The sequence below is a fragment of the Manis pentadactyla genome, chromosome X (genome assembly GCF_030020395.1).
Source record: "Manis pentadactyla isolate mManPen7 chromosome X, mManPen7.hap1, whole genome shotgun sequence".
Classification (NCBI taxonomy): domain Eukaryota; kingdom Metazoa; phylum Chordata; class Mammalia; order Pholidota; family Manidae; genus Manis; species Manis pentadactyla.
This window is the reverse complement of record NC_080038.1, coordinates 18742132-18769281: the sequence shown is the minus strand read 5'-3', so window position 1 is coordinate 18769281 and position 27150 is coordinate 18742132. Positions and strand designations below refer to the sequence as shown.

Sequence of the window (27150 nt, the reverse complement as noted above, 5' to 3'; positions counted from 1 at the left end):
ATCATGGGGGCCGGAAACAGCTGAGTCCTATTTGCACAGATACTTAAGCATATGCTGCGAACGTGCGTCGCAAAAGTAGGACAATTAACAGTTAACAAAATGTTTAGAATTCATAGAACAAGTATGTCCTTGGTTCCCCGAAGAAGGTATCTCGTTTAAAAGATGCTGTTTTTCGCAGCTTAGGAGACAGTCCTGCAGCTAACACGATGTATATAGAGCCTGTAAAATAATCAAGCTACACCCTCAAACCAACACGTAAATAGCTCTATTCTATTAACTCCTTTCCTTAGAGGCAGTCATCCTAGAGCTAGGCATTTCCTTGTCTGCAGCCCCAAGGAAGCGAAACAAGCTTGTAATCCGAATCAAGGCTCTAGCAGTGAGAGGTCACACAGTCCCTACACTTACCAGACAGGCAGGGGGCTCTCAAGAAATGCTTAAGCTCAGGCAGAAAAAACTAGGAAAACTGAGAGTAATTCAATCCCTAAACTCTAAAAAAGAAGTGTCCTATCTTCTGCACACAAACCTAACCTCAATACAAACTCCCTGATTAGAGAGGCTTTGCCCCTGAAAGAAGTATGCAATATAATGTTATGCAGCTAAATATATTTTGCCACAAGGAAAATAGTCAAAAGTCCTGTGAACTACTACAATATAGAACTAGTTTTCTAAATTCTTTTAGTGAAAATCTATTCTACTTACTAGGTTCATCATTATCTTTGAAAATTGAGAAGTTTTAAACTAGAGTCCCTGAGATAGAAGAAATTTATCTTCTGTAATACAGCCTGGCTTTAAATAACTTGTGCTAGAATTGTACATGCATTTTATTTCCAGCCCCCTGGACTGGGGCTGTCTAAACCTTAACCCAGTAATGTAAACTGCTAGCCCCTAGAGTGTATTCTTGAAAACTGAAGTACTTTTAATCAAATAAACTAAGAAGAAAGAAGGCAATTAAATATTAGTAACTCACAATGGAATATTACACAGCCATAAGAAAAAAACAGATCCTACCATTCACAACAACATGGATGAAGCTAGAGGGTATTATGCTCAGTGAAATAAGCCAGGGGGAGAGTGACAAGTACCAAAGGATTTCACTCATATGTGGAGTATAAGAACAAAGGAAAACTGAAGGAACAAAACAGCAGCAGAATCACAGAACCCAAGAATGGACTAACAGTTACCAAAGGGAAAGGGACTGGGGAGGATGGGTGGGAAGGGAGGGATAAGGGTGGGGAAAAAGAAAGAGGGCATTACGATTAGCATGTATAGTGCGTGGGGGCACCGGGAGGGCTGCACAACACAGAGAAGACAAGTAGTGATTTTACAGCATCCTACTATGCAGATAGACAGTGACTGTGCAGGGGTATGTGGGGGGGACTTGGTGAAGGGGGGAACCTAGTAAACATAATGTTCTTTCTGTAATTGTAGATTAATGATACCAAAAAAAATATATTAGTAACTCAAACCTTTATGTCAGTTTGTGTATATGTTTTTATATGAAAAGTGTTGCTAACTGTAGTCATTATGTCTCAGTCTGTATGTTTGTGTGTCTAAGTGTGTAAATAAAAAATATTTTCTACCTCCGGATGGTATTAATAAAAATTGATTTAAAAACAAGTGCTTGTGAAAATTGGGCATTCTAAAACTTCCAGAAAATTTAATAAAAAATATTAAGCATGAATACTAATTTAAGTTTAAGTGAAACGGACATGTCCTTATAGTTATCAGCTGCCAACGTTTACTTAAAGTCATTTAATTTGATATTACCTGCTAAATATTTCAAGAAGATGTTTAAAGAAAAGCTTGACTTTGTCTAATGTTTAGTAAAAGTTTTATAAGTAATCTGGCATGGTTGCTAAAAATAAGGAAACAAGTGTAGCAAATGAACATCTTAATAATAATACTGTATTAATGTAAAACAGTGTATATATCTGCAAAAAGCCTGAGAATTTTTGCAGTAACCAAAATTCTTAAAGTTTGCTAAGTTATATAGACATATTTTGTGCTTAATGAGAAATTGTGTTGTAAGGCACATTTTCAAAAATGATAAAATATGCTCATAAATGTATCAATCTGAAGACTGCTGATATAACAGTTTACAATGGTCTATTTTACAGTCTTCACTGAAGGTTAAGGTACCAAATGGTTTTAAGTTCTAACTGAAACCACTTAATATAATAAGGAAAACATTTCTGTATGCTAAAGAATGTATGTTTAATAAGAGAAGGTATAAGGAGTAAAAATGCATTGTGTTGAAAGTAAAAGAAGATAACTATTCAAAAGTACAGCTGTTTGTTCAAGGAAAGAAAACACTGAATGTAAGAGTAAATTCGTAAAAGGTTTATGAAAGATTGATAAAATCATGCTATGTGAGATTAAAGCAAAGAAATCTTGATATCAAGTACATAGCAAGACTAGAATTTTTGTTTGTTAAAAGAACAAAAGTTTATTAGTCTACCTTTAATGTTGAAAGATTGCAAAAAGTTTTCTAATTGTTTATTAAAACAGTTTCTTATGCTTAAAGTCTTAATGAATTGTCTGAGTATTTAAGAAAATGAGATCTTAATATTAAAAAGACTAAGCTAAGTGTTGTTAACAACTATGTAACCTTCTGCATTTGCTTTTAAACTTTCTTATTATCATTCTAGTTAAATAACAAGTGTTATTTAATAACTATAATTCTATTGAGGCAAGTGCCTTAAAAACTTTTGACAACTTCCCAAGACCAAATTTAAAAAAGTATTTTTACCTCTAATTAACTCTGATATTTTCCAGAGGGCCCCGGGAACATGTCAGAGGAATTTCTTCTCCTCATCGAGGAAAATATTTGACTAATTTGGCTTATTTACCTGATGTATATTTACCTGGAAAGCACTATCAAAGGGAAGAATGCCAAACTTTATTACTGAATATTTTATGCTACAGAAATATCACTCTTCCCCCTAAGATGCTTACTCTTGATGTCCAATTAAATTTACCTGTTAGTACTACTATAATTACTGACTGTGTATTTATTGATTGTACTCATGTACCCTCTTACTGTAATTCTACAATCAATGTAAAATGGTCTTCTGGATATAGACTTCCAAATGGTTGGGTATTTTTGTGTAATGACAAAACATATCAAGCCCTTTCTCCACACTATCGAGGTGTTTGTGGGGTGGGACGCATTCTTCCTGCTTTAATAGACCACCTGGATATAAGCGCAAGAGGCTTCTCCGAGCTCTGCCATCTGATTGTCATGAAAATTTGAAACTTTCGGAGCCTGCCGCTGTCGCAGTTGCAGCTGCGTTCCTCCTGCCAGTCCCTGGACTTTTCATTGGAATGCAGAAAGAGATATCTAAGCTGGCCTGTGCATATAGCAAAACAACAAATTTGACTGCTTCTGTATTATTTGAACTCAACCAAGAACTGGGAGAAGTGCGAGCTGCGGTGCTTCAGAATCGCGCTGCTGTGGACTGTCTGCTGTTAAAAGGGCATGTAGGATGTGAACAGTTTCCAAGAATGTGTTGTTTCAATTTGTCTGATTTTTCTCAAACTATTCAAAATCAATTAGATGATATCCGTCATATTGTCAATAAGCTTTTACAAATGCCTGAGATATCTAACTGGTTTTCTTAATTTCGTTAGATATAACTAGTAATTGTAAGTCTGCCTTTGTTATGTATCTGTATTCCTATTCTGTTAATGTGTGATGCAATTTAACTAGTAGTTTGTTAAAACCTATATATATATTCAAGTTATGTCTGTCTTTCGACATGTTTGATCTCAGCCATGTAATGCATATTTCACACAAAACTGGGATGCCATATAATCCACAAGGCCAAAGCATTGTAGAACGTGCCCATGGCACCCTTAAAGCTCAATTGGAAAAAACAAAAACGGGGGAGTTATATCCCCGGTCACCACAGAACCATTTAAATCATATCTTATTTGCAGCCAAAACTGCATCTGATATATTAAATCAGATAAAAGACATGTTCAAAGAACCCGTGCATAGTCTCTGGCACGCTGTCACACCTCCCTTAACCCTAAGCATTTTATGTCTTCTATTGCTGTTACTAGGGCCTTGTGTCCTTCGCACAGCATGTGGAAACTAATCCAACAAGCCTTAAGAGGCCTGCATCATTTGAAATTGCAGACGCCCCCCCCCACTTATAAATCGTGAGATTTGAAGTCATGTATGGTAGCCTATGACGGGTAAGATATGGTTGAATTGTAAATACCAACCTAAGACAGGGAGTGGTCGACAGAGGACTATGGCCCCATGACGGGTAAGGATTTACTGCAGCTGTACAACCTAGGACAGGCACATACCTTGACCCAGTCCGAGTTGGGCTGGTTGTTTTATTAAAGAAAAAAGGGGGAGATGTTGGAGACGGTTGAAACTCAAAGGGAACTGAGAGAGGACAGCTGAGAGACTGGGGTGAAAGAACGGTCAGGGATAAGGGAGTTCACTAAGAATAATGACAAGTCCTAGATGTTGAGTCTGAGTGTGCTGAGATAGGATCTATCCTGAGGACAGAGTATGCTTGTTTTATAAAAAAGTATGTCAGTACTCAAGCACATGTTTCTTGATCCCTGGTTAACCTGCCCTTCCTGAGTGTGTATAAAAAGAGGAGAATAAAAGCTGTACGTTACGTTCCAGCTTGACTGGGCGTCCTCTCAGAGTGAGTTGTACATTTATTCAGCTCCACGCCTCCCCTTCAGACTGTTCGACTTCGACGGCAGGCACCGTCAGGTTAGGTTGGAGACAGCGGAAGCTGTGGAATTAGCCCTCCATGAGATAGAAGGCTGCTTAGAGGCCCTGAGTAGCCGTGTAACAGCCAGGATTGTGGGATCTCTTTTCCTCAAGATAATGGAAAATGTTATCGAGGAGAGAGAGAGGGTTATTGCAAAGAGTAAGAAACTTCAGCAAGAAAGAGACACACTTCAGCATTGCTTGGAGGACCTGGGCAATGATCTATGGAATGCCCTTAAGGAAGAGAGACAGTTATTGAGAAGACGGGTCACGCTCCTGGAAGATTCCTTAGCAGCAGCAAGGTGGGATGTAGTAGAAGCTGCACTGCAGGAGGTCATGGGAGAGGGGGTGGAAAGAGTGGTACCTTCAGCCCCAGAGATAGTGGAGGAGGTGTAGGGAGAGGATGAGGGGGTAGGGCCAAAGGCTGATCTGTTGCCGAGGCGATGGCCCTAGGCAGCAGCCTCTCCTGTATTAAAGGCCCGCAGGGTTGTAATTAAAAGAATAGAAAGGCAACAACTGCAGGTTCCTCAAGGGGAGGGGCTGCCCCCTTCTCAGCCTGTGAAGCACTCCTATACCCAGGATGAGCTGGTGGACATGAGCGTCTGGTATTGGCAGAAGCTATCAGAACCCCTACCTACATGGCTTTTACGTGTCTGGGATATGGGGGTGGAAAACATTGTTATGCTCGTTTCTGAAATAAGTAGACTCTCTTCCCTGATGACTCACCCCTCCCTCCGGCAGCAGTTGCAAAGTACCCGTCACACCTCAGGGAATCAGGCGCTTCTGGATTGGCTGATAGCAGCCATCAGGGAAGTTTGGCCTAATCCGGGTGATTTACCACACTTACCCACTAGCTGGAAAATGTGTATAGAGCTCCAACAGATGTTGCGGGAATTGGGCATGAAAAATATCATCTATAATATGGATCCCCAGGGCACTGATGAGGAAGGAGGTGTTCACCATAGGAATGAGAAACCTGGTGCTCCATACAGCTCCCACATCTCTCTTTGGGTCCCTAGTGAATACTCTTGTCCCCCACCTAGGGCAACCCATAAGTGAGGCTACTCGTATGTTAGCAGATCTGGGGGAGGTTGAAACAATAAGAACACAGAAGGAAGTACAGGATACAACTGAAAGGAGAGGGACAAAGGGCCCTGTGAAGGTCTGAAGGACCCAGATGTGGATTGATTTGATAAAGGCCGGGGCAGTGAAAGAAAAACTCGCTGGGCAGAACAACAGGATCTTGTTAGAACTGTGACATCAATTAATGGCAGAGCGGCAGTTCTAGCCGCTGAGATGCAGGACACAGAAGCCAGAGTCAAAGCCTCATGTCCAGTCTGTGTCCCTGCAGGACTTCCTGGGGACAGTACTCAGGATTCGCCCAAGCCCTCACCCCCACAGGAGGATGATAGGGCATCACTGTTTGACTGAGGGACTGGTCGAGGTATCCACCTTGGGGGATATGGTGGGGACCGGACGCCACATGTAGAATTAGCAATTCATTGGTCCCCTGTGAATGCACAATGTGTCCAGGAGCTGAGTGTTCTCTGACTTAGGGCAACCCTGAGAGTTTTCCTGGGACTCCTGCTGTGATAGATGCCTATGGAGGTAGGGCAATTAGAGTGAAGAAAGCCTAAATCCCATTGGGGATAGGGCACTTACCCCCAAAGGAGTACACTGTGCACATTTCTCCCATCTCTGAATATATTTTGGGGGTAGATATCCTGCAGGGCCTGTGGTTACAGACCACTGCAGGTGAGTTCAGACTGAGGGTATGTGAGGTAAAGACAGTTGTGAGGGGACATGCTAAGCACACACCTGTAGCTCTGCCTGTACCTCCATGAGTGACAAATACTAAGCAGTATAAGTTGCCTGAGGGGCACAAGGAAATTGGGGAAACTCTACATGAATTGGAGAAAGTGGGCATCATAAAGCCCACTCATAGTCCTTTTAATTTTCCAGTGTGGCCAGTGAGAAAGCCAGACGGCTCCTGGCATATGACCATGGACTACAGGGAATTTAATAAAGTCACACCCCCTTTGCCTGCTGCTGTCCTCTCTATAGCAGCTCTTATGGACACACTCGGTCATTAACTAGGGACCTATCATTATGTTGTGGACCTTGCTAATGCTTTCTTCTCTATTGACATAGCATAGGAAAGCCAGGAACAGTTTGCCTTCACATGGGAAGGCTAACAGTGGACATTCACCGTCCTTCCACAGGGATACCTCCACAGTCCCACCATCTGTCATGGACTTGTAATCCAGGACTTGTCCATATGGAAGAAACGACAAATGGTGCAGCTGTATCCCTACATTGATGATATCATGCTCACATCTGATTGTCTTGCAAATTTGAAAGGGGCAGTTCCTAGACTGCTGCAACATCTACAAGAGAAAGGATGGGCTGTAACATCACCAAGGTTCAGGGACCTGGTTTGTCTATGAAATTCTTGGGTGTTCTCTGGTCAGGTGAAACTAAAGTTATCTCAGAAGCAGTCATAGACAAGGTCCAGGCTTTCCCCACCCCTACCACTATGGCAGTATTACAAGAGTTTTTGGGTTTTTGGGCTACTGGAGAGTGTTTATCCCACACTTGGCACAAATTCTGAAGGCCTTATACTGGTTGGTATGAAAGGGCATCAGGTGGGTCTGGGATGAGACATGTGCAGCTGCTTTTACTGCCACTAAGCAAGCAGTCAAGGCCATACAGGCCTTGAGTATAATGGACTCATCAAGGTGCTGTGAGCTAGATGCTCATGTAACCAAAGATGGTTATGGATGGGGTCTTTGGCAGCGGCTTGAATGGTCACACCAACCTATTGGATTCTGGTCACAACTACGGAAAGGAGGAGAGGTCCAGTACACCTTGATAGAGAAGCAACTGGCTGCTGTGTACTTTGCCTTGCTGGCTACAGAGCCCATCACCAGAACAGCTCCGACCAAGTTAATAACCACCTATCCCATTGCAGGGTGGATGTGAGACTAGACCCAAAAGCCATGGGGTGGCATGGCACAGATACCGACACTGGCCAAATGGGGCACATATTTACAGCAGCATAGCCTCCTCTCTACTAGCCCCTTAAGTGGAGAACTCCAACGCATATTTCTATATATACCAGTAGAAAGCAAGAAGAACTTGCTTTTGAGCCATTGGTAGCAGAGAGTCCTTATCGAGAGGGAAAAGCCCCTATACCTGAAGATGCTTGGTATACAGATGGCTCCAGTCATGGGCAGCCCCTGAGGTGTAGGGCTGTGGCTTTCCATCCTAAGACTGAGACAATATGGATGGAGGACAGAGAGGGGAAGGATGGCCAATGGGCTGAGTTGTGGACAGCATGGCTCATGATCACCCAGGAGCCCTCCCCCATAGTTGTCTGCACTGACAGCTGGGCCGTCTATCAGGGCTTGACCCAGTGGCTACCAACATGGTACCATGCCAACTGGATGGTTGGTCACCGGCCCCTTTGAGGGCAAAAGTTATGGCAAGACTTATGGGCCTCTGGTCAGAGTAAGACTGTTATGAAGCAGGCACATTGGCCCAGGTGCATTGGCTAGATGGAAAGCCTGCCTCTGATATTGCCCAATGGTTACATCAACATTTGTTGCATGTGGGGCAAAAGACAAAGTGAGCTGTAGCCTGTCAGTGGGGCTTGCCATTGACCTTTAAAGAAGTCAGCAGAGCCCATAAAGAGTGCTTGTGTGCTCTAAGAGGGACTTACACTGAGTCCCACAGCAACATGGGACAATAGTAAAAGGGCTGATACCCCTTGTCAGGTGGCAGATAGACCATATTGGGCCTCTGCTCACATCAGAAGGATATCGGTATGCCATGACTTGTGTGGACACAGGCTACTGGACTGTTGGTTGCTTTTCCAGCAAACCACTAAGAGGGGCCTAGAACATCTCTTAGCAGCCTATGGCCGGCCGCAGGTGATTGAGAGCGATCAAGGCACCCACTTTACTGAACATGCATTATAAGAATGGGTGCAGCAATTAGGACTAAAGTGCAAGTTTCATGTACCATATAACCCTACTGGGACAGGCATGATAGTGAGGTACAATGGTTTGTTGAAATCTGGCTTGAAGTCGGACACCAATAGTATTCGGGGCTGGTCAGTTCACTTATGGACAGTGCTACGGCATTTGAATGAGAAGCTCTGAAAGGGAGCTTGAGCCCTGTGGATATGCTAACACACATTGCTGTCTCTCCTACACAACGGTATGTGCAAACCAAAGAGGAGTTCTTGAAGCCAGGATATGGCCAGCAGAGCAACATCCTGCTGCTAGCCCCTATTGCAATAAGCCCTGGAGACACTGTTGAATGGACGTGGCCCTGGACATTTCAACACATGGACCAGTGAAGGCTGGCCCTTCTGGCACCTTGGGGGAAAGGCCTGGAAGTTGGCCTCCTGTGTATTCCTGGAATAACAGCTGAATGGCCCCAAAGGTCACAGTAGGGTACCCAAAACATACAAGAGGTAAGAGCATCCTGCAGGGAAGTTTTGTTTTATCTTTATGGCCAGTGCATGTACCTCCCATAGCCCTATATACTGACCCATCTGCAACTCCCACAGGGAGGGGGGTTAAAGTCTGGTATACTAGACCAGGATGAAATTCCATCCTGCCACTGTCCTATCATAGGACCACTCTCTTGCATGTATCCTACCTGATGGACAAGATTTGCCTATGCTGGTGTCATTAAAACATGTATCTTATCACCCTTAAAGTTATTTTCTCCTACAGTCCTTGTGGCCTGAATGCACCCCCTGGCTGCAGCTGCCACATGATGATTGCTCTGAAATCCCTACCTGTTCAGCTACTGACTGCCTGTGGAATGAGTGAGCTATGGACTTAATCTGCATGGGACTTTGAACTTAGCTGAATCCTCCCACTTGAGGATTATCATGATTTTATGTTATTAGTCTGGTTACAGTGCTCCAGTTTTCTCACACAGGTGCCATTGTGGAAGATGGGGGAACAAGTAGATTGTGAGGTGAGATTTCTGGAGGGGTGGGCTATGTAAAATTGCAGTATTTCCAGAATCTCTTGCCTGTTCTTAGTGTATCTCCATACAATAGGTGTTGCCAGGGGGTGGAGAGGAGTAGTCCATCTCCATATGAATAGGTAATTACAAGGGCTAGTGAGGGCTTATCTGAACCAGAGAGGTTGGGTGGGGGCTTCTTCTTCTGCAGCTGGGTCACGAGAGACAGTGGACTTGTAAGAAATAAATGGGTTTCTCCTACTTTATTTCTCCCTTTGATGATTTTGGTTTCAAAGGTATTTTGCCCTGGGATTTTCTCCCCAGAGTTACATTGGCCAAAACTGAAAAGGAGCCCAAAATGTAATGATTGAAGCTGGTAATGTACATAAATAGCTAGATCAGTTCATCTTATTCAAAATCCTATTCTATTTGAGAGCAATTTTCTTCCACTTCAAACTCTCTCATTATATACCCTTTCATTCAAAATGTTAATTTTCCCTCCTCTTGTACTTAACCATCCACTAATCATTTCTGGGATGGAAACACATATTCCTAAGTGAAACTCTTTTGAAGAGCTAAATTGAGCAGCGAGTGCATTTGTTTCTCTAATTCTGTCTAATGGCTAATAGAATTGCCAACAAAGAACTTTTTCAGTGTTAAAAATGATCCATAATCATTTTTTTGTGAAAACTAAACTTTTTTGGGCTAAGCAGAGGTTTATCTCTCAGTAATTGAAGTGAAAGAAAGACCAAAATAATAAAATATGTTGCCCCAAAATATTAACAGAAATGACATAACAGTCTATAAAAATATACTGTAGCTCTCCATGGGGTAAATTGCAGAATTTCCAGAATCTCCCGCCTGGCCTTAGTCATTTACTTATCAATAGGTGTTTACCACTGCAGCCTCCTGCAGCCTCCAGGGAAAGGAGTGGAGAGATAACAACCATTCTCTCCTCCCCTCCGTTCTGTATGTAATTGGTCTGGCATCTGCCAGTCACCAAAGACCCATCAATGGAGTTCCTCTTGGAAGGGGCAGGCAGGAAGTAGAGAGAAGACCATGAGGGCACAGCAAGAGTGGTGGCCAGAGGAGTCAGACTGGGCCAGGACTAGCTAGCAAATTTAAGCAAACTGTGAGCAATAAAAATGGTTTCTCCCAATCTACCCTTTCCCTTGACTTACTTTGGTTTCATCAGTTTCATAGGGGATTCACCCCAGGCTGGGAACGGCCTTCTGCACTGGAGCTACACTCTTCCCAAATAAAAGGAAAACTATGGAGATAGGGATTCTAGCCTTGGGTCTCTGACTACCATCTGTAAGTCTGGAGAGAGGAAATCCCAGGGCAAAATACCTCCAAAAACCAAAATCAGTCAAAGGGAGAAATAAAGTTTAAAACCTGTTTATTGCTTACAGACTGCAGCCAAGCACCATCTCTCTCCTCTGCTCCAGAAGAAGCCAGCAAGCAAGCCAGCCCCTCCCCTTAACCTCTCAGGTTCAGACACGCCCTTGGTTGCCCAGGTAATTACCCATTGACATGGAGATGAATTTCTCTCCACCCGTGAGGATATGCAAATGTACTAAAGCCAGGCGACATATTCTTGAAATGTTACAATTTTACCACAGGCTACCCCTCCAGAAATCTTACCTTACAATCTACTCATTCCCCTCCTTCTGCAATGGTCCCTGGACAAGAAAACTGGAGCATTGTGACCAGACTAATAACATAACAATAGCAACAGCATAAAATCATGACAATCCTCAAGCTGGAGGATACAGCTAGGTTCAAAGTCTTATGCAGATTAAGTCCATAGCTCATCCATTCCATAGGCAGGCAGTAGCTGAGGGTTCAGAGCAATCATCATGCAGCAGCTGTCCAGGGGGCACATTCAGGCCACAAGGACTGCAGGAGAAAATAACCTTAAGGGCGGTAAGATACATGTTTTAATGACACCAGCATAGGCAAATCTTGTCCATCATATAGTATACATGCAATAGAGTGGTCTTGTGATAAAACAGTGGCAGGAATGGGATCTTGTCCTTGTAAGGCTGGAGGCATTAGGGGAAGGGGTGAGCTTGCTGGACAGGCTCAGGCTTCACTAAACAAGGCGAAGAGACTAACAAGTTCTGGTCTGACAATATTTTAGAGCTTGATTGGATATCATTTTAACTAGAGCCCTTTTCTTAAGCTAGAAGAGTAATGGTAACTTTTTAGCACTTGGCTAAAGGCTAATGAGAGACTCTCACATCTCTTAGGCAAGCTAATTTTTGCACTACTGTACACTTTTGCTTTTTCTCTCCCTGCCTTCTTTAAAAACTTGCTGCCTGCCCTGCTGGGTGTGACTTCCCCAGCCTGTGTTTCAGACTGAAGAACATCACTCGGGAATTGCGTTCAAATAAACTGCCTGGCCCTTTGTTGTCTCTCTTTGCCTGCTTATTTCTGGTCTAGTATATATACCAGACTTTAACCCCCCTCCCTGTGGGAGTTGCAGATGGGTCAGTATATAGGGCTATGGGAGGTACATGCACTGGCCATAAAGATAAAACAAAACTTCCCTGCAAGATGCTCTTACCTCTTGGACGTTTTAGGTACCCTACTGTGACCTTTGGGGGCCATTCAGCTGTTATTCCAGGAATACACAGGAGGCCAGCTTCCAGGCCTTTTCCCCAAGGTGCCAGAAGGGCCAGCCATCACTGGTCCATATGTCAAAATGTCCAGGGCCACGTCCATTCAACAGAGTCTCCAGGGCTTAATGCAGTAGGGGCTGGCAGCAGGATGTTGCTCTGCTGGCCATATCCTGGCTTCAATAACTCTTCTTTGGTTTGGACGTACAATTGTATAGGAGAGGCAGCAAGGTGTGTGAGCATATCCACACGGCTCAAAGCTCCTTTACGTGGCTTCTCATTCAGATGCCGCAGCACTGTCCATAGGCGAACTGACCAACCCCATAGACTATTGGTGTCCGACTTCAAGCCAGATTTCAACAAACCATTGTACCTCTCTATCATGCCTGCCCCGGTAAGATTATATGGTACACAAAATTTCCACTTTATTTGTAATTGCTGCACCCATTCTTATAATGTATGTCCAGTAATGTGGGTGCCTTGATTGCTCTCAATCACCTGTGGCCAGCCATAGGCTGCAAAGAGATGCTCCAGGCCCCTCTTGGTGGTTTGCTGATCTGCACGACATGCAGAAAAAGCAACCAATAGTCCAGCAGCCATGTCCACACAGGTCATGGCATACCAATATCGTTCTGATATGGGCAGAGGCCCAGTATAGTCTATTTGCCACCTGACAAGGGGTATCAGCCCTTTTACTATTGTCCCATGTTGCTGTGGGACTCAGTGTAAGTCCCTCTTAGAGCACACAAGGCACTCCTATGAAGACTTCTTCAAAGGTCAACAGCAAGCCCCACTGACAAGCTACAGACCACATTGTCTTTTGCCCTGCATGCAACAAATGCTGGTGTAGCCATTGGGCCACATCAGAGGCAGGCTTTCCTTCTAGCCAGCCCACCTGGGCCAATGTGTCTGCTTCATCATTCCCTGGGGATGCCAAAGGCAAATGGCCAGGAATGTAAACATGATATACAGTACCAGTCTTAGTCTGACCAGAGGCCCATAGTCTTGCCACAACTCTTGTCCCCAAAGGGGCCAGTGACCAACCATCCAGATGGCATGATACCATGTCAGTAGCCACAGGGTCAAGCCCCGATAGATGGCCTGTCAGTGTAGACAACTATGGGGGAAGGCTCCTGGGTGATCACGAGCCATGCTGCCCACAACTCAGCCCATTGACTGCTCTTCTCCTCTCCATCCTCCCACCATATTGTCTCAGTCTTAGGATAGAAAGCCACAGACCTCCACTTTGGGGGCTGCACACGACTGGAGCCGTCTGTGTACCAAGCATCTTCAGGTATAGGGGCTTTTCCCTCCTGATAAGGAGTCTTGGCTACCAAGGGCTGAAAAGCAAGTTTTTCCTGCTTTCCACTGGTATAGGTCACTGGCCCCAATAAACGTTGGAATTCTCCACTTAAGGGGCTAGTAGAGAGGGCACTGTGCTGCTGTAAATATGTGCCCCATTTGGCCAGTGTCAGTGTCTGTGCCACACCACTCTGTGGCCTTTGGGTCAGTCTCATGCCCACCCCATGATGGGATAGGTGGTTATTACCTTGTTTGGAGTTGTTCCAGCAATGGGCTCCATAGCCAACAAGGCATGGTACACAGCAGCCAGTTGCTTCTTTATCAAAGTGTACCAGACCTTTGCTCCTTTCCATAGTTGTGACCAGAATCCAATAGGTTGGTGTGACCATTCAAGCCGCTGCCAAAGGCCCCATCCATAAGCATCTTTGGTTACATGAGCATCTAGCTCACAGGGCCTTGATGAGTCCATTACACTCAAGGGCTGTATGGCCTTGACTGCCCTCTTGGCAGAAGTAAGAGCAGCTGCACATGTCTCATCCCAGTCCCACCTGATGCCCTTTCATACCAACCATTATAAGGGCTTCAGAATTTGTGCCAAGTGCAGGATAAACACTCCCTAGTAGCCCAAAAGACCCAAAAACTCTCTTAATACTGCCACAGTGGTAGGGGTGGGGAAAGCCGGGACCTTATCTATAACTGCTTCAGTAACAACTTTAGTTTTATCCAACCAGACAACCCCCAAGAATTTCACAGACAGACCAGGTCCCTGAACCTTGGTGCTGTTCGCAGCCCATCCTTTTTCCTGTAGATGTTGCAACAGTCTAGGAACTGCCCCTTCTAAATCTGAAAGAGAATCAGATGTGAGCATAATATCATCAATGTAGTGACACAGCCACACTGCTTGCAGTTTCTTCCATGTGGCCAAGTCCTGGGCTACAAGCCCATGACAGATGGTGGGACTGTGGAGGAATCCCTGTAGAAGGATGGTGAATGTCTACTGTTAGCCTTCCCATGTGAAGGCAAACTGTTCCTGGCTTTCCTGTGCTATGTCAATAGAGAAGAAAGCATTAGCAAGGTCTACTAAATAATGATACGTTCCCAGCTCATGGCTGAGGGTGTCCAGAGTGTCTTCTATAGAGGGGACAGCAGCATGCAAAGGGGGTGTGACTTTATTAAATTTCCTGTAGTCCACAGTCATATGTCAGGAGCCGTCTTGCTTTCTCACTGGCCACACTGGGGAATTAAAAGGACTATGAGTGGACTTTATGATGCCCACCCTCTCCAACTCCTGTAGAGTTCCTCCAGTTTCCTTGTGCCCCCCAGGCAACTTATACTGCTTAGTATTTGTCACCCACTGAGGTACAGGCAGAGCTACAGGTGCGTGCTTAGCATATGCCCTCGCAACTGCCTTTACCACATGTACCCTCAGTCTGAACTCACCTGCAGTGGTCTGTAACCACAGGCCCTGCAGGATATCTACCCCCAAAATATATTCAGGGATGGGAGAGATGTACACGGTGTACTCCTTTGGGGGTAAGCGTCTTATCCCCAGTGAGATTTGGACTTTCTTCACTCTAATTGCCTTACCCTCATAGCCATCTATCACAGCAGGGGTCCTGGGAAAATGCTCAGGGTTGCCATAAATCAGAGAACACTCAGCTTCCTGTGTCCACCAGTGCCAGGACACATTGTACATTCACAGGGGACCAATGAATTGCTAATTCTACATGTGGCCTCTGGTGCCCACCATGTCCCTCAAGGTGGGGACTTTGACCCTTCCTCAGTCGAACTACAATGCCCAATCATCGTCCTGTGGGGGTGAGGGCTCAGATGAATCCTGAGTACTGTCTGCCATGAAGTTTTGCAGGGACACAGGCCAGACCTGAAGCCTTAACTCTGGTTCCCGTGTCCTGGACCTCAGCGGCTGGAAGTGCTGCTCTGGCTTTAATTGGTGCCATAGTTCTAACAAGATCCTATTGTTCTGCCCATTGAGTTTTTCTTTCACTACCCTGGCCTTTATCAGATCAACCCACATCTGGGTCCTCGAGACCTTCATGGGGCCCTTTGCACCTCTCCTATCAGTCTTGGCCCATACTTTCCTCCGTGCCCTTATTGTTTCAACCTCCCCCAGATCTGCTAACACATGAGTAGCCTCACTTATGGGTTGCCCTAGGTGGGGGACAAGAGTATTCACTAGGGACCCAAAGAGAGATGTGGGAGCTGTATGCAGCGCCAGATTTCTCATTCCTATGGTGAACACCTCCTCATCAGGGCCCTGGGGGTCCATATTATAAATGATATTTTTCATACCCAATTACCACAGTATCTGTTGCAGCTCTGCATACGTTTTCCAACTACTGGGAAAATATGGTAAATCACCCTGATTAGGGCAAACTACCCTGATGGCAGCTGTCAGCCATTCCAGGAGTGTCTGATTCCCTGTGGAGTGATGGGCATTTTGCAACTGCTGCTGGAGGGAAGGGTGAGTCGTCAGGGAAGCCATTCTACTCATCTCAGTACCCGACATAACAATGTTTTCCATCCCCATATCCCAGAGGCGTAAAAGCCATGTAGGCAGAGATTCCAAAGGTCTCTGCCTATACCGGATGCTCATGTCCACCAGCTCATCCTGGATACAGGGGCGGAGCATGGAGTGCTCCACAACCTGGGGAGGGGGCTGCTCCTCCCCCTGAGGAGTCCGCGGTTGTTCCGTTTAAATTTTAATTACAGCTGGGCGGGCCTTTAAAACAGGAGAAAATGGTACCTCTGGTGGTGGCCTGGGTACCAGATCTACCAATGGCCCTGCCTCCTCTTCTCCCTCGGGCTCCTCCGCTGACAGCTCCTCCTCCATTTACGGGGCTGAAGGCACCACTCTTTCCTCCCCTTCCCCCACGGCCTCCTGCAGCACGGCTTTTCCTGCTGCCTCGCACCTCGCCACTAAGGAGTCTTCTAGGAGCGTGACCTGTCTTTTCAGTAACTGTCTCTCTTCTTTAATAGCATCCCAGAGGTTATTGCGCAGCTCCTCCAAGTAATGCTGAAGTGTGTCTCTCTTCCGCCTGAGTCCCTTGATAATCCTGTCTTTCTCCTGTATAACATTTTCCACTATCTTGATGAAAAGAGACCCTACAATGCCAGCCACTACACGACCCCCTAAGGTCTCCAAGCAGTCTTCCAACTCACGGAGGGCTAATTCTGCAGCTTCCAGTGTTTCCACCCTTGCCCAGTTCTGGGGAAGGCCCCACCCCTCTAAGAGGTACTTTACCCTAGACCAATTCCCCACTAGGGGTTCCCAAATTGGAAGCCCCACAGCTGGGGGAATAATAACAGGTGAAGCTGCACCTTTTGCTGCTGCATCCACTGAGGCCTCCCTGCATTTCTAGGGGCAGCCCTCCCAAACGTCGCACCCATCATGACAGATTTTGGGTTCAGAGGAACCCTGCTGACTACCTCCAGGTATAAGTCTGGGGAGAGGAAATCCTGGGGCAAAATACCTCTAAAAACCAAAATCAGTCAAAGGGAGAAATAAAATTTAAAACCCATTTATTGCTTACAAACTGCAGCCCAGGGCCATCTCTCTCCTCTGCTCCAGAAGAAGCCAGCCAGCAAGCAAGCCCCTCCCCTTTACTTCTCAGGTTCAGACATGCCCTTGGTTGCCCAGGTAATTACCCATTGACATGGAGATGAACTTCTCTCCACCCCTGAGGATTATGCAAATGAACTAAAGCCAGGTGAGATATTCTGGGAATATTACAATTTTACCCACACCATCTAAGTGACCTTGGGCAACTCAAATGCATCTTCCAACAAATTTATAAGTCCATTTATAAAAAAAATGATAGAAATCCAATCAAGAAACAGAAAGAAGATAATAGCAAAGACATTTTATGTAAAGAAGAGACTATCAATGTAATGGCCCAGAGAATAAATCATATATTCTCTCTAGCTGATTTTTCTCTATCATCACTTCCACCTAGCCTTCCCTACAGCTCAAGGGACTATCTACTCAGAGTAATTTATGGTCTCCTTAGCAAAACAACCCTCTCCAGGATGTCAGCAGTGAGCAAGAACAGCTAAGACTTTCCTGTGTTTGAAGTTGAGAGATAAACTAGCAGTCGGTTCCAAATTATATCTCACTTATACAATTAAAATAGAATCTACATAAGGCCAATGGTTCCCAGTGAATCCAATGTCATCCTTTATCACTCTTAAGAAGAAACTAAAGATCCTAGCATCTTGAAAGCATCCACTCCCTCCTGTGTTCACAAAATAAAAAATTCCCCAGTCTATCAAATGCATGGTATGGGAAACTACACAGAGGACTCAATTCTTCACCGCTCCCTGTATCCGCACACTTTGCTATGTAATTTTATAGCACCCTTCTGCTTAGTATGCAGCCAAATGCACAACCTGGATTTGTGGGGCCCAGTACAAAATGAAAGCACAGGACCCCTTGTTCAAAAAGAGGCAAATGAGTGCCATTACAGCTACTAAAATATAGAGCTTTTTCCTTTCTCCCACAGTCTCTCTCTCTTGACTTGTTATGGTGTTTTTGCTATTTAACATCATTCTAAATATAGGAAAATTTTTAATTATTAGCATGAATTTTATAGTTCGTCTTTATTTTTACAAGAAGTGACGCCTGAGGCTGGGACCACCCTGTAAAGTTCATGAGGCAGCGATCTACGCAAAGATAAATATGCTGCAGCCCCTGGGCTGAGGATGCCTAGAGCATAGAGGGATGGCATATTTATCGTGAATCTCTAGCCCTGGGCATGGTGCCTGGTACATAGTAAGCAATACACAGATATCTAAGGGAAAAAGAAAACGAGTGTGTGAAAATCAGTTTTGCTTGTGAGAATGTGGAGAAACTGGCACACTCATACACCGTGGGTGGGAATGTAAAATGGTGCAGCTGCTGTAGAAAGCAGTCTGGCCAATCCTCAGAAAGTTAAACATAGAGTTCTGATACCACCCGCAATCCTACTCCTAGGTGTATTCCCAAGAGCATTGAAAGCATATGTTCACACAAAAATGTGTACATGAATGCTCATAGCAGCATTGTTCATAATAGCCAAAAAGTGACAACTCAAATGTCTATCAACTGATGAATGGATAAACACAATGTGGTCTAGCCATACAACAGAGCAGTATTCAGCCATAAAAAGGACTGAACTTCTGACACGCTACAGCATGGATGAACCTTGAAAACACTATGCTAAGTGAAAGAAGCCAGTCACAAAGGACCCCTAATTGTATCATTTCCAATTGCACGAAATGTCCAGTAGAGGGGAGTGCATGGAGACAGAAAGCAGAACGCTGGTTGCCAGAGATTAGGAGGAGCGGGGAATGGGGAGGGACTGCTAATGCGTGCAGAGCTCCTTTTTGGGAGCTGAAAATGTTTTGGGATTAGATAATGAAGATGGTTGCACAACTTTGTGCATGTATTAAAATCACTGAATTTTATGGTATGTGAGTTATATCTCAATTAAAAAACCCCAGTTCTGCTTGGGTCCATTTCTTACTAGTGGTATGACCTTGGAAAAGTCATGCAACCTCTCTAAACTTCAGTTTCCTCAACTACAAAGTGAGAATAAATAATACTCAACACATATAATTGTTTGTGAGGATCAAGTTAGGAATTAAATGTAAAGCCATTTGCACCATGACCTTCAAGGCCTCTGCTCATCCCCGCTGCCCTTGTCAGGGAGGGCCCCTGGGATCAGGCCACACTGGCGCAGTGGGGCCCCACACTCACCCTGTACCCCAGGGGAGCAGAATGAAGAGGAACGTTCAGCAAGGGAGTGGAGGAGTTAAAGTTCTCTTCTGCCTCCCTCTCCTCCTCGCCCCCAGGGCTGGTCGGATGAAGCGCTGATGAAGCGTCTTCTTGGGAGGGGCTCTCCACCTTGGTAGGACCAGGTAAGACCAGGGGACAAGGAGCTAGGCCACTGCCTTCCCAAGCTTGGCTGTCTCTGACTATAAGGGGCAGAGTAACAGGGCTTCTTGGGGTTTCTGCTGGGTCCAGCCACCCTGAGCACCTTAGTGTGGAATACAATGTGAAGAGTGTGCATGCTTTCTTGCTGGACCCAGACACTCAGCAAGAAATGCAGTTTCTTGGAGGAGAGGGGAGCCCTGACGTCTGGCACAGCCAGGGTTAAACAGAGCCATTCGGCATGCCATGCAGCAAGGAGCCACCTGTTCAAACAGAACGCTCTTGAATTGTATTTGCTCAAAATTATGCAGTGAGGGTGGGTGGTATTGATAAGGAGTGTTTTAATATTTCCACCAGAGGGCGCTGTCTGCCTCCTTGGTGGTCATCTCAATGTTGCACAAGAAAGGTAAGTGCAGTTAGCTGGAGTTAACTGGTTCCATATGACCAGTTTACTATTGTAAAGTTTTAACACCATGAAGGTGACACTTTCCCCAGTCTACACTTCTAATCCTAAACTTCCCTCCAAACACTGGTCCTACATTTTCAGTTTTCTGCTTCCTATTTCTGCCTGGATGTTCTACTGAAACATACTCATTAATGCTCCTGAGCTATCATCTCTCCTCAACTGAGGTTCTTATTTTGGTGCATGGACCTAGGACAGCGAATTCTGTTCTGCAGAATAGGAACTCCAAAAGGGTCCCCAGTGGAAACCCAGTGGCACTCTGCTAGTCAAGTCAGACACTTGGGAGGAAACAGCCTTTATCTACTCTGCACAAAGGCACCATCATGCTAGCAGCAGTCCTGGGTACCATGCTCATCTCAGACACCCAACTTGGTCATTTGCACATAGGTGATTTTCCCTCATCTACATCTGCCACAATCCCTAAATGTCAAAATCATTTTTTCTCCCTGAAGGTCCATCACAAATGTTGCCATTGCCATAAAAGCTTCCTTGAAATGCTTCCTCTCCTGCAGCTCCACCAACTTTAATTCAGTGCTTCCCCATCTGAATTTTCAAAGCACCTTACTATACTTTAATCATGTGGCATTTATCCCTTTCTGCTTGGTACTCAGCTTTTTTTTTATTGTGGTAAAAAACATGTAACGTTAAATTTACCATCATAACCATTTTCAGAGTACAGTTCAGCAGTACTAAGTATATTCACACTGTTGTGCAACAAATTTCATAGAATTTTTTCATCTTGTAATACTGGAACTTTACACCCATTAAACACCAGTGCCTCCAGCCCTTGGTAACCACCTTTGTACTTTCTGCTTCTATGAGTTGACTACTTTAGATATTTCATTCATATAAGTGAATCATATGGCATTTGTCCTCTTGTGACTGGCTTCTTGTACTCAGTATAATGTCCTCGAGGTTCATCCATGTTGTCGCATGTGACAGGACTTCCTTCTTTTTAAAAACCGAATAATATTCCATTATATATGTCTATACCACATTTTCTTTATCCATTCATCTGTCAATGGACATTTGGGTGGATAACTTCCACCTCTTTGCTATTCTAAATAATGCTGTGATGAGCATGAATGTGCAGATATGTCTTTAAGATCCTGTTTGAATTCTTGTGGCCTCACACCCAGAAGTGGGATTGCTGGATCATATGATAGTTCTACTTTTAACTTTTGGAAGGCCTCCCATACAGTCTTCCAGAATGGCTGCACCATTTCACATCCCCATCAACAGTGCACAAAGTCTCCAGTTTCTCCATCTCCCCATCAACACTTGTTATTTTCTGTTCTTTGACTGGTACCTAGCTATTTCAGAACAAGTTGCCATATTAGTTTCCTAGGGTGGCTGTAACAAATAACGACAAACCAAGTGGCTGAAAACAATTGAATTGTATTTTCCCATAGTTCTGGAGGCCAGAAGTGCAAAAATCAAGGTGTCCACAGGGCTGGTTCCCTCTAACGGCTCTGAGGGAGAATCCATTCTGCACCTCTCTCCTCACCTCTGCTGGCTGCGGCCAACCCTTGGCATTTTTGGCTTGTAGCAGCACAAGTCTAATCTCTCTCTACATCCTTCTTCCCCTGGTTGTCCTTTCTCTCAGTCTTCTTTTCTGTCTCTTATAAGGACACTGTTACTGGATTTAGGGGAATTTAGAGCCCACTCTAGTGAGGTGGGGGTCACAATTCAAGCACTAATGTCATTGTTTACCCCTAAGTGCCCAGCACAATGCCTTAAACATGGAAAGTGCCCAATGTGCCTACTGAGTTAATAGGTTGGCCTAATCTGATGGTTGGCCAGATGATAGATATCGTGTAATCTGTCGGATTGACACCTAATGCAGCCAGAATTAGGAAGCGTGCATTAGGGATTCACATACCCCAAAGAAGCATGATAATCATTCCAGGTATGACTTTTAAAATACAGTGCATGGAACTCAATGAAAAACCACTCATGGATTCACAGCCATGTAGCTTAAATGAAAAACTTCTCCCAATTCTTGCAAATATATCCCAGATGAAGCCTATGTGGCCTTGGGAGATGAAGGTGAACTTGGCTGAAACCCTAGGTTTCACAATGAGAGTCCACAGCTCTCCCCATAATTTCTGCAAATTCTCAACTCTCAACTTCATGGTGCTGACTTGTTGTTCCTGTGTGTGCTCCTGATTTCTTTCCTTGCCAAAGGTCCAACCTTTACCAGAGCTGCACCAGATTCCCAATCACCTCCCACCACCAGCGTGTTGTACGTTCATAAATTCACTGAAGGTTTGGGGGTTACACAGCGCATCCCTGAGTCTCTAGCCACTGCGCTCACTCCCCTTTCTCCTTGTCTTCCTCTTCTCTGTCCCCGCCCTCTGTGGTTCAGGACACAGATGCCCTTCCTGTCTCATGCCAGGCATCTCTGCTCACACTTCTGCCCCTTGCCATCTCAGTTCCCACTCTCAACAGGCTTATTTTTAAAATTTAAGGAAGGCGGGACAGAAAGCAGGCAGAAAAGAGAGAGAGAGAGAGAGAGAGAGAGAAAGAGAGAGAGAGAGGAAGGAACAAACCAGAATCTTGTAAGAGGAATTCTCATACCAGCTATTAAAATACTATTTTCTTTTCTTGTATTTTATAAATATGAATAATGAGTTAAAGTTGCAAGTTCTTTGGGTAGGAAAATAAATTTCACAGCAGCTGTTGGTCCACAGGCTGTAGACTTCCCCCAGACCTTGGCCTTCTAACCAGAGTGAAGCAATCCTCTTCTCCAGTTTACATTTCATTATAATTGCAACTGTCACGATGATGAAGCCTCTCCCTTTATCATTGTCTTTTCTTGGCCTCATTTCGCTGGCTCAGCTTGCATGCTATAGTCCAAAAGGATGAATCACAGCAAATCTGGGCTTTTTAACTGTGGTGAAACCATAGGCAGCGTTTTTGTTTATTCCCAGAAACGGTTTCAAAACAGCTGTTCAATGTTCATCCTTGGTTTTGTTATCTTATTTCAGGGAATTGTAACAGCAGCATCTTCTGGTTTTAATTCTCCTGGAGAAAGAAAAAACAAACTCAAGCTGGTGTGCTGCACGTAGGGGCTAGTTAATGACTTTTCCTCTCATTTCCTTTATCAGGCAATTTCAGAGTTCAGCAGCAACACGGTTCCTGTGCATGTGGTTCTGGCCTAAGCCAAGCTGTGTGAGACGTTCTGCCATGAGCACAGCTTGCTCGGCAAGCCTCTGACTGCTCTAGGCTGAGGGCAACCAGACCCTTCCATCTGACACAGTGGGGAAGAAAGCTTGTACATCTTTCATGGTTAGGGATGGCTCCGTCCGTAATAGCATCAATTCAGATGAAAAGTGATACATTAAGTCATCCATCTACTGGTAGTCTGGATACAAATTGGCTGGTACGTTTTACTTTAGGGAGATTTCTGTCCAAAAAACTGCTGTTGAATGATGGACATACTTAATACCTCGTGGTATAAAAAAAGTGCTCAGGAAAATCAAGATTAATTGTGCCTCATCTAGGTGCAAGATACTGCCTTGTTTAGAATCCTTGCTTGAAGGCTAACAGCTTACCCAAATGGCCATTTTTAAACGTCATGAGCCATGTTTTAAATTACTTTTTACCTATGGTTTTCACACCATAGCTGTACATTGGAATTACTCAAGGAGAGCTTTGAAAAAAAAATACTAGTAACTGGACCCTATCCCAAAGATTCTGATTCATTGGTTTCAAGTGAAACCTGGACATTGGTCTTTTTTAAATGCTTTCCGTGAGACTCTAATGTGCAGCCAGGAGTAGAGCCACTGCTTTCTGAAAAACACAACTGCAAACCACCTTTGAAGCCCATACATTGTGTGTGGGGTACACACCATGCAATTATGTACACTGCAGTAAATCAGTTCTGCAATAAATCAACTTGCTTTATAATTGCCTGCCTTTTAAGTCGAATTTGTTTTCTGTCAGAGATAAGTTAGCCCATGACAAATAATCTTTGGCAAGCCCCTCACTCACCTCTGTGCACTCCCTCTCGCTGTCTCTGCCCAGGAAGATGCAAACCTCATTTTCAGCCTGCACAAACCTCCCAGGCCAGTTCGGATTGCCTCTGGTGGGCTGGCTTATAGAAGACACACATCATTCTGTCAGAGTGAGGTATGGTTCTCTCTCTCCCTCCTCAACTTCTAGCAAAGAGAAATCACCAGAATGTGATCCCTTATAAGGAAACTCACAATATCCCAGTTTGCCAAACTGCCTTTGTCCAGTATCCTCTATTTCTGGAAATGGTCCTCAAACCTACACTCTAATTAAGGCAGTAACTTGGACTCAACCTTGATTCTTTCCTTTCCCTCAATCCTGACATCTCCTGCCTTGCACTACCCTTCGCGTTCAGTCAGCTCAGCCTCCCAGACCTACCTCACATTCTGTCCCCCTCCTCTCCTCACCTCACCCAGCCACCTGCCTGCCCTAGGCCATTAGCACCTCCCACCTCACTACCACTGCCTCCCAAGGGCATTAGCCTTTCTCTGCTCTGCTTCGGAGCATTCAAGCAGTTCCACATTCAGCAGCCAGAGCAATCTTTTCATATGGTGGCTTATAAACCACTTTTCTGCTGAAAGCCTTTCAATAGCTGCTTGTTTCAAGTGGAGTAACATCCAAACTCCTCACCACAGCCTATGGGATCTGGCTGCTGCTGCTGTGGCCCAGCCATCATGCCTGCCCCCTCCCTCTCCCCCTCCCTCCCCAGGATCCAGTCGCACGGGTTTCTGCCCCATGCAGAGCATGACAAGCACAGCCCTGAGGTGGGTGGAGGGGCCTCTGGAGCCTTGCCCAGCCATTTCCCTTATCCTGGCAGTCTCCGATTAAGTGTCCATCTTCAGAAAGGCCTTCCCTGATGATTTTATCTCTGTCCTAGCATCCTATTTATTTCCTTTCTTGTAACTATCTAATTTACCTGTTCCCTTGTCTTCTGTCTCCACCACTAGACTCAAAGCTCCAGGAGGAGGAGGACTTTCTCTAATTCACAGGTGTGTCCTCAGCCCCTAATAGCATACCTGGCACATCAAGAAACACTTCAGATACTTGGGGAATCATTGAATGAATGGGAAGAGGAACAGAGGGATGGACAGGCGAATACATATTGGAGGCAATGCATCTCTGCACCATTAAAGGTTGATTGCAACTTTCGAGAGAAGGAATGTCAGCTTTTACTTAATGTGTCCACTTTGGCCATTAGCAACCATTGACACATTTGTCACTCAAGTCATTCTCGTGATGTGCATTAATTAGGGCTCTGGTTACAAGTACAGAAGCTAGCTTAAGCTAACTTAACCAAAACAAGAATTCATTATAATGCTTCTGGCCTGCCTGATGGAACCTACGCACTGGAGGCCTAGAAAGAGCCTAAAATCAGGAAGCTCAGGTTGGTGGAAAGCTGGGGATCGATCTCCCCCCATGCCTGCTGTTCTCTCCACAACTATTTCTTTCTTCTTTCTCTGCAGAACAGCTTTTGGCACACCTGCCCCTCACAGTTTCTGAGCTTTTACGTCTCTGCTATTCCAGAACCCAGATGGAGATTTAGTCTCATGGAATTGAATCTCCACATTTCCTGAGAAAGAGATTCGGATTGCCCTCACTCGGGGTAGGCATTCAACCCTGGACAGTTACCTGTAGCCAATGAGATAGGAATACAAGTACAAGCACTCCCTCCAAGGGGTAGCACCTTGCAGTAACCTGAGGGTGAGGGAGTTCAGAGGGACAATTCCTGGTGACAAGGGAAATCACTGGCTTTTTGGGTAGGTAGATACATCAAAACATACCCACTAGAGAATTCAAGTGATCTGCTGGGGTGTGTTCATCCTTACCACCTCCTGGCTCTTTTCTATGTGCTCCTTATGCCTAGTTTACCTCCAGAGGATCCAGGCTTTGGGCTGATTCTTTAGTTCCTGGAGGCTCCCAGGCCTTGAACCAGCACCATATGGGAGAGAAAGGGAAGAAGAGAAGTATTTTTGTGCCACAGAAAGAGGAGAATTCGATCAAGGAATGAATAAGTATATTTTAGGCATCAAAGCATGACAAATTGTTTCTAAGAGGAGAACTGGATTAAGAAAATAAGTACATATTAAGCATGAAAGCTTGAAGGACTATTTTAAGTTGTTGCCTTTGAGTCATTTTTTCAAGCAAAATGACTCAGCCACTAAGAGATTCTTTTGTTATATGATCAATCTTACTTTATTGCTAATATGGCAAAGTCAAATGATGCTGTATCTCTGATTAAATGGCATTGATGAAGCAGTCTGTTTCTCTGTCCTTGTGCTCATTTTTAGAAGCATTATCTTACTTTGATGCTTGAATCTACAGAAACAGAACCATCAATATATCTGAATAAAATATAAGGAGTTGAATTTGAGTACAGGATTTTAAGTTTACATGGAACAATGTCATACAAGACAGAACAATAGCCATATTTAGGAAAATGGCTTCCTCCAAGGCTATGTGGTATACTGGTTAATATGCTGGCTTTGTGGCCTAATGATTCAAACCTCGGTTTCTATCTCCTTACTAGCTGTGTGATCGCCAGTAAAAAAATTTCATTCCTTATCATAAACTGGGAATAGTAACAGCACTTGCCTCTGAAGAGTTGGGTGAGGTTTACTTGAAATAATAGACTATATCAGTTAGGGATTCTGCTAGACTACAAACAACAGAATCCCTGGCTAAACAGTAGCTTCAGCAGACCAGGGGATTCATTTTTCTCAGTCATCAAGAAGCCCAGAGGTAGGCAGTCACTGGCTTTGGTTAAGGGGCCCAGAGATTTCAGAGCTGAGGTCTTTGTAGTTCCCATGATCTTTCTCTCACAATTCCAAAAAGGCTGCTGCAGCTTCAGCCATCATGTCTATATTCCTAACAGTGAAAAAGAGGAAGAGGTGGTGATTGGATCAAGAGAGCAAAAAGTTCCCTAGATGTTTAAGTTGGGGCAGGCTAAGCGCTATAACAAACAAGCCCCCTCATCAGTGGATGAACACAATAGAAGTTTATTTCTTACTCTTGCCAAGGTAAATAGCAGAGGGTGGGGTTAGGAGGAGAGGATGGGATGCAGCTCTGCTCAGTGCAGTCATACAAGGAGCAAAGT

The 27150-nt window shown here is 44.6% G+C and overlaps 1 long non-coding RNA gene across 1 annotated transcript; it reads left to right on the top strand.

The window, feature by feature from the left end:
* The first annotated feature begins 1455 nt into the window (after positions 1-1455).
* On the top strand, positions 1456-3112 carry LOC130681910 (uncharacterized). The gene is made up of 2 exons (XR_008995187.1): positions 1456-2002; positions 2560-3112. It is a non-coding gene; the product is annotated as an uncharacterized LOC130681910 (long non-coding RNA).
* Positions 3113-27150: the final 24038 nt, after the last annotated feature.